An 8329-nucleotide genomic window follows, 5' to 3' on the forward strand; every position below is an offset into this window, starting at 1 on the left:
CAGTAAGTAAAAAAAAGATAGAGTATCAAACCAAATATCAAACTCCTCTAGAGTTTGACTATCACTTTATAGAGCAAGCTTCTTCAAGTTGATCAACTTACAACCAATCTCTTGTGTACGATGGAAGGATCACTTCCTCCTTGTCCCAAACCGCACTTGGTCAAGTAAGGAAGTTTTACTATCAGTCGGATAACCCTCACAAAGCTACACTATTGAAATAATTGAATCGCACTAGAAAAACTTATCAAAAATTACACAATTAAGAGTACAAATCCTCTTTGAAGAGTATTTTACCACAAAAATCACTCTTAATCTGATGTAATCTCAATGTGCAAAGTTTTCCTGGAAGTGGTTGACTTTGTCCTATTTATATGGGATCAAAAAAGTTTCTCAATTAATACTTCCAACGGACAGAAGGCAGTTGAAGAGTCAACTAGCCGTTGGTAGTGTCAGACGTCTGGTAGACCACTTTCTTGCATCCGATCGTAGGCAATGAGTTCAAAAGTTTTTCTTGAATTATTTTGAACGTCCGGTACCTTCAATGTATGCGTCCGAGGATAGGGGTGCAACTGAGAATTCTTCTTCAATTCTTTTCGGACGTCCGGTACTTTCAAAGTTTTGCGTCCGAAATGTCGCAACGTTTGTCGAATGTCCGGTGCTCTGATAATGTGCGTCCGATCGAAATCAGTGAGTTTAGAAGGAATGACTCAATATCTTCGGACGTCCGAGGGTGAAATTCTTCATGCGTCCGAAGTTACGCAAAAGTTGTCGGACATCCGATCCAGTTTTCTTGTGCGTCCGACAGTAATTTCAGCTTCCTTTGTGTTTAATCTTTGACCCTGTTTTGCTCCATTTCTGAAAAGATATATTTAGAGAACATTAATAACATCCATTTATTTTGTAATCATCAAAAGTTATGGATTGAGATAAACATAATTGTAGGAGGGAATAGGTTGAAGATGCCAGTCAGGGTATACACCTTAGATCAACACCAAGTGCCTGACTCATCTGAGGTGGTAGAAGATACGATTCCTGTCTTCGATCGTCTGGCTACGATTTTGATAGATTCTGATGCAACTCATTTCTTTGTCAATCCTAATTTAATGTATGGAATTGATGTGAAAGTCGAGAGGCTACCATATAACTTAGAAGTGAGGGCACCCACAGGCGATCAATATTTGCTTACTAATGATGTGCATAGAAATTGTGAGATTTGGGTTGGCGAGCGAAAATTGATAGTAGATTTTATAAGTCTAACCATCAAGGGATATGACCTTATCATAAGAATGAATTGGTGGGTTCGGTATCATACTCGGTTAGATTGCAGAACAAAAATGATTGAATTTTGCATACCAGGGGAAACGACCTTAAAACTAGATGTAAGAGATACTTTAATCTCATCTGCCCTTATTTCAAAAATTCATGTTAGAAAATTATTTGAGTAAGGGGGCATAGGGATATCAAGTTTTTCTAGTCAACACCCCGAGAGATATGATTAAATTGGAGGATATGTCGGTGATAAATGAGTATCTCGATATTTTAATTGATAAGCTAGTGTCATTACCTCCCGAGAGAGAAATAGAATTTATCAGATAGCATCTGCCGAACTTAAGGAATTGATGCTGCAATTGCAGGATCTGTTAGAGCGAGAATTTATACAGGAGAGTGAATCACCTTGAGATGCTTCAGTGCTCTTTGTTAAGAAGAAGGACGGGAATTTGTGATTGTGCATCGATTATCGGGGTTTAAATGTTGTGATCGTTAAGAATAAATATCTTTTATCATACATTGACGAATTATTTGACTAATTGGAAGGGGTTATGGTTTTCTTCAAGTTGGATCCGAGACAAGGATATTATCAATTAAGAATTAAAAAGAAAGATATGCCAAAAATCACTTTTAACACTTGATATGGGCATTATGAGTTTGTAATGATACCTTTTGAATTAACTAATACTCTGACAGCATTCATGGATTAATGCATCGGGTGTTTAAATCTTATTTGGACCAATTTGCCATGGTATTCATTGATGATATTTTGGTTTGTTCAAAAACTAAGAAGGAACATGAATGACATTTGAGAATGGTATTGCAAACCCTAAGAGAGCATTAATTGTTCACCATATTTAGTAAGTGTGAGTTTTGGTTAGAGAAAGTATAATTTCTAAGTCATATAATTTCAAAAGATGAACTCACTTTGGATCCAACTAAAGTAGAAGCTGTTGCCAAGTGAAAACAATCGGAGAATCCTACTGAGATTCGTAGTTTCTTGGATCTAGCGGGGTATTACCGTCAGTTTATAAATGATTTCTCAAGAATTGTAGGGTTTCTAACGGATTTGATGAAGAATTAGGGTAAATTTATTTGGGATACTAGGTATGAAACCAATTTTCAAGAGTTTAAAAAACAATTAACTATGACACCAGTGTTAGTTCTGCCAAATGGAAAGGATAGTTATATGATTTATACATATATTTTGAGGAAAGGTTTGGGGCGTGTTTTAATGCAGAATAGGAATATAATTGCTTATGCATCTCTAAAGTTAAAATCTCATGAGCAAAATTATCCGACTCATGATTTAGAACTCACAACTGTTGTGTTTGCTTTGAAGAAATGGCAGCATTACTTGTATGAGGTAATTTTTAAGGTGTATACGGACCATAAAAGTTTTAAATATCTGTTCTCTTAGAGAGAATTAAACTTCAGGCAGCCTTGGTGGATGGAGTTTTTAGAAGATTATGAATGTACTATCAATTACCATTCTGAAAAGGTCAATGTAATAGCAGATGTCCTAAGTCGAAAGGCTCAACTAGTAGATTTAATGATAAAAGAATGAAACTTGTTAGAGGATGTTAGTGAATGGAATCTTCGCCTCGAGCAACAAAAAGTTATATTTGAAAATATTATGGTGAAGGCGACATTGTTGGACGGTATTAAAGAGACTCAAAAGAAAGAACCAAAGATACAAAGATGGCTAGAAAAGTACAAAAAAAAAGAACTACCCGATTTCAGTCTAGGTGCTGATGGAATCTTAAGGTTTCGAACCGAACTGTGGTGCCAAGGGATGAAAATTGAAAAGAAAAATCTTAGAAGAAACTCACTGTTCTAGGTATACTGTGCATCCTGATAGTGGCAAGATGTATCAAGATCTTAAAGGACTATATTAGTAGGATAACATGAAATCAGATGTCTTACTTGTCGGCAAGTAAAAGCCGAGTATCAGAAATCATCAGGATTGTTGTAGCCTTTAAAAATAGCTGAGTGGAAGTAGGAGCACATTACGATGAATTTCGTGTCAAGTTTGCAGCAAATTCGCGGAGGTTATAATGCGGTTTAGGTGATAGTGGATCAATTGACTAAGTCGGCGTATTTCTTACCAGTTAAAATGAAGTATTCTGTGAAAAAACTTGTCAAACTCTATGTGGATGAGATTGTGATATTACATGGGGTATCAGTGAGCATAGTATCTGATAAAGATTCTTGATTTATATCTCAATTCTAGCAAAAGTTACAAGAAACTTTAGGGACTAAGCTGAATTTTAATACAGCCTATCATTTTCAAATCGATGGACAATCGGATAGAACCATTCAAACCCTTGAGAATACGTTAAGATCATGTATCGTGGATTTTAGACGAAGTTGGGCCCAATATATGACATTAATTGAGTTTGCTTATAACAACAGTTATCACACTTCTATCCAAATGGCACCATATGAGGCGCTTTATAGAGGAAAGGGCCATTTACCAATTCATTGGAATGAAATAGGGGAGAGAAAAGCTATGGACTCGGCAACAATACCATGGGTTGAGGAAGCATACGAAATGGTAAAGGTAATTCATCAAAAGTTTCAAACGGTCCAAAGTCGACAAAAAAACTATTCCAATCATTGGAGAAAAGATTTGAAATTTGAAGTTGGAGAAAAGATATTTCTTAAGGTCACTCTATTGAAAGGAAAGATTAAGGCGATAAAAGAAAAGAAACTACAATCATGATACATAGGTCCCTTCAATATACTCCAATGGGTATGAAATGTGACATACCGATTAGAGTTACCAGTCCCAAATTCACGATGTTTTTCACGTGTCTTTACTTAAGAAATATCACCCAGATCCGACTCATATACTGCAATCAGAGGATATTGAACTTGACGAATTTCTAACCTATGAAGAGTGACCTATTTGGCTTTTAGATCGGAAGGTGAAAGACTTGAGGAATAAGCAAATTCAGTTGGTTAAGATTCTGTGGAAACATCATGAGATAGAAGAAGTAGTTTGAGAGTTAGAAACGAACATGCAAAAGAAATACCCCGAGTTATTTACGAGTAAAGGTATGAATTTCGATGTCAAAATTCTTTTAAGGAGAAAAGAGTGTAAGGACTTGATAATTATTTTATACTTTTCTTATAATTTTCCTTATTTTTGAATAAGCTAATTTATATTTTCTTTTGATTCAATTCACTTGCCTTAATTTCTTAGATACTTTAATGATTGAATCAAGATTTTATCTTTTTCTTCTATAATTCGGTGCATATTAAGTTTCGTAGTGTATTATGATAGTGTGACCAACTAGTGAGGTGTGTGTAATAAATTTGGTGGACAAGAAGTATTAAGAGTTAATTAGAGAAATATAAGTTATGATAGTGATTAGAAACAATCAGAGCGATTAGAGGCAATAAGAGAGATAAAGAGGTAGGTTTGAACCAAACTTCGCCAAATGTCGCCGATCCAAGTAGTTTTTGACCAAGTAGTTTTTTGTAATTATCTTCTTATTTAGCAAAAAAAAATTTCATTTTCCTCCATCTTGGCCGAGCTTGAGAGAGAGAAAAAGGGAGAAAACTACTCCAAATTTCATCTTGGTCTTTGCTTGATTTGGTGAGACAATCAACAAGAACCCCTAATCTAATCCGCGAAAGTTGCAACAAGTGAGAAGGTGGGCTTGTGGTGGAGTTATTTGAGGAAGAAAGTTCTTGTTCGCTAGGGTTTAAGGTATTATACTAAGAATTTCTCTTCTTCCTCTTATCTTGCAATTTAATCCATTTATGAGGTGATTTTGTGGAAGATTTCATGGTTTTACTAGGATAGCGTGGAATTTCCAGCTTCAGTGGTCAATTTTCAGTTTTGATATGTTATTTCCAGCCTTAAGATGCCATTTCCAGCTTTGTTATGCCTTTTGTTGGCTTTAACGTGAGAATTTCCAGCTTTGGCATGAACTTTTAGCTTTGATATAGAATTTCCCAACTTTTGTTTATAATTTCGAGCTTTGATGTAGTTGTGTGGAAGCTATGTATATGCCAAATTTTGATAGCTTTTATGGTTTAGAATGTGTACCACTTGTACCTTATAACGTGTTGCCTTGATTGATGTCGATTTGTCATGAAACTAGGATTGAAATTTGGAGGGTTAACTTGAAGAAACTAGGTGTTATACTGCTAGATTTTCTTTCTTGTTGGCCAAGCGAGCTAGAGTAAGGATTGAGGTGTGAATTTAGGATGGTTTAGACTTACTTTCCTTGAAATTGCTTGAAACCACCTTGATCGTGACATGCAAGCTGTATTTTTGCCAAAATCAGGCGTTATTATACAAGGAGGAAAGTAATGGTTATTTCAAACGTGTTTTCTAGTTGCAAGTGTCCGGTTTTAAACTTGAAGGTTTTCATCATTTTTCTTCCAAAAGTCGTGTGTATACCTCACATATGTTTTTGCTGAGTTTCATGAGTTCCGTTTGCAAGATTTTCTCTTTGATATTTACCAGCAAAGGTTGTGTATTTTGAAACCCTGTTTGAATGCATTTTGTTATACAATATTTAATCATAGATTTCGAGAGTGGCCAGGGAGTTGGGCCTGAGCTCGACATTGATAAACAGTAAACCATTGGTGAGTGTTTCACATGCATATTACGACTTGTTCCTTGATTGAAGTGTATACTTGCTTGCTTATGCTCTTTTTGTCTTAAATGAGTGGTTGAATGATCTTGACTTGCCATTAGCAGGGTAAGTGTGTATCTTATCACACTTGCCCCAAATTTGACACTGTTTACATGTGAAATGATATACGTGTACTTGACTTGAACGTCGGTTGGACATGTTTTCCACCGGCTATATGACGTGCTTGGGATCCCAAACCCCATTGGCTAGTTGTTCAAATCGATCCAGCAAGGGTTTGGTCGAGGTGACCGACGAATCATAGGTCCTGTATCTTGTTACTGGCTCTAGTATATTCGAGTATTACCTCACTTGTTACTTGTTTAGTGTCTGGGTCTGGTAAAGGTGGATGATCGGTGGATGGAGATTGGCATGAAGTGGTGTTGTACTAGATGTTGATATTGTATTCCAAGATTGATGGAGTATCAACAGTTGCGAGACAAGCGGCCAATGCAAGAGAAATTGTATCCTTCCACTTGAAAGTACTACTTGTTCCTTGTTTGCCTGTTATTGATTTGCCTAGTTACTGTTTCTTACTTTCTTTGAGATTGCTGCTTTGTTTACATGTTTTTTGGAATCTCACTATATTTTAACTCACCCCATTAGTTAGTTTTCCTTACAGGGGGCAAGAGAAAGGGCGTGTGACTGAGAGGAGACAGATATTTTGTTTAGACCCCTTGACTTTTGTAGTGGTACTAGTGTTCTTCTAGAGTTAGTATCTCAACTTGAACTTAATCTTTTGTTACATTCTAGGTCTGTATGGATATTCGCAGTAATCGAAAGGATACATGCTAAATTTGAATGTTGCTACTCCTTTTACTCTTGAAGTTATGATTCGTGTTACTAAGGGTTGTAAGTAAGTCCTGGCGAAAGTTAGACAGACAGTTCGCTAAATCCTGGGGTACGCCCTAAGGGGAGGTGGGGTCGTTACATCTTCACATCTCAAAATCTTGAAATAACATAAAAAAAAATATGGTCATAACCATTCTTGAGCACTAGAGTTTTGAAAGATCATGAATCAATTCACTTCCAAATTTGGGAAAATAATCAACATCTACAGCACAATAGAACTACATTCAATAAAATTCCAAGGTGAGAGGAGAAGAATTTAAGAAGAATGAACAGACTCCAAGATAAAAGGTGTGTTTTACCATCTACTAAAAAAATACAAAAGTGTGGACTTGTTAAGTTTGAAGTCAAGTTATTGGGCAGATTTAATGCGTTAGGGAGGTGAATAGATGCTTGCAGGGAAATATGTTCCTTCCCAATATCAAGCAACTTAGGCCAATAAAATGCATGCATATAGATTTTATTCTCCTAAATAAATTTCACGGAAACAACTGTACTATGGCAAATTATTAGCCAGTTCTTCTTCCCTTAGTTGCATGTCTCTCTTTTTAATTTCAAGTAGAAGTTATCAAGATTTGCATTTAATCGGGGTTTGCTTGATCTGAACTTACATAATTCATCGATCGTTATATATCCTAGAAAGATGGAGCAAAATTGGCTTAGAAGTATGATGCATTCTCTTGGTAATTTAATTTAATTTCATTTTTGAGAAAATGATCCAAATTGTCACTTTCAAACCATGCAAAATCTTGCTTTAAATTATGAAAACATACCAATATCGTTCCAGAACCCAGTTCCGACCAAGTTTCTAGCTCAGAGTCATATGCTCCAACCACATGCGCATTATATCAAGGGAAAAATGGAAAGACAAAATTCTTCCCATTCAAAAATAAAAATGAAAATGATCAGTTTATTCCCTTATATTTTTGCAAAATATTTTTTACGTGTCACACGTTTAAAGCTTGTAAAATCTGTATCCTTACAAGTTAAAGATATACTACTAATTTCATCCAAAACCTCAAGATTACTAAAGCAAAAGCTTTACAGTAGTTAGAATCTTTAAAATATAACACAAACTTTATGAATGATCTGACTGTTAATCTCTCACATTCAAAGAACAATAAGAAGAAATCATAAGCAAGAAAATTTGTCAAAATAAGACAAAGGGAATTATATCGACAGCAAAATAAGCATATTCTTAGTGAGTAAAATTGGTCTTCTAGCACAAGCATAAAAGAACAAGTCATTTCCAAAAACTTTTCCAATACCTCAAGCAAGTTGTTTGCCAGTAGTCATGCTCCTCCTTTCTTTTTTGGTCAGTGGTTCTGGTATAACAAAAGACTAGTCAATTCAATATCAAGAAGGAACTCATGCACAGATAGTAGTCATCAGACAATTAAAAAATTATTTAATTAATCATTTTTTTACCCAAATAATGAAAAAAAAGTATAAACAAAAATGGTAGATATCTATTTTATGGGCACTTAGCAAACATTATATCCATACCCATTACTTAATTAGCCATCAAGTGATCATACCGAACAAATGAGGATAGACCC

The sequence above is a fragment of the Coffea eugenioides genome, chromosome 8 (genome assembly GCF_003713205.1).
Source record: "Coffea eugenioides isolate CCC68of chromosome 8, Ceug_1.0, whole genome shotgun sequence".
NCBI classification, from domain to species: domain Eukaryota; kingdom Viridiplantae; phylum Streptophyta; class Magnoliopsida; order Gentianales; family Rubiaceae; genus Coffea; species Coffea eugenioides.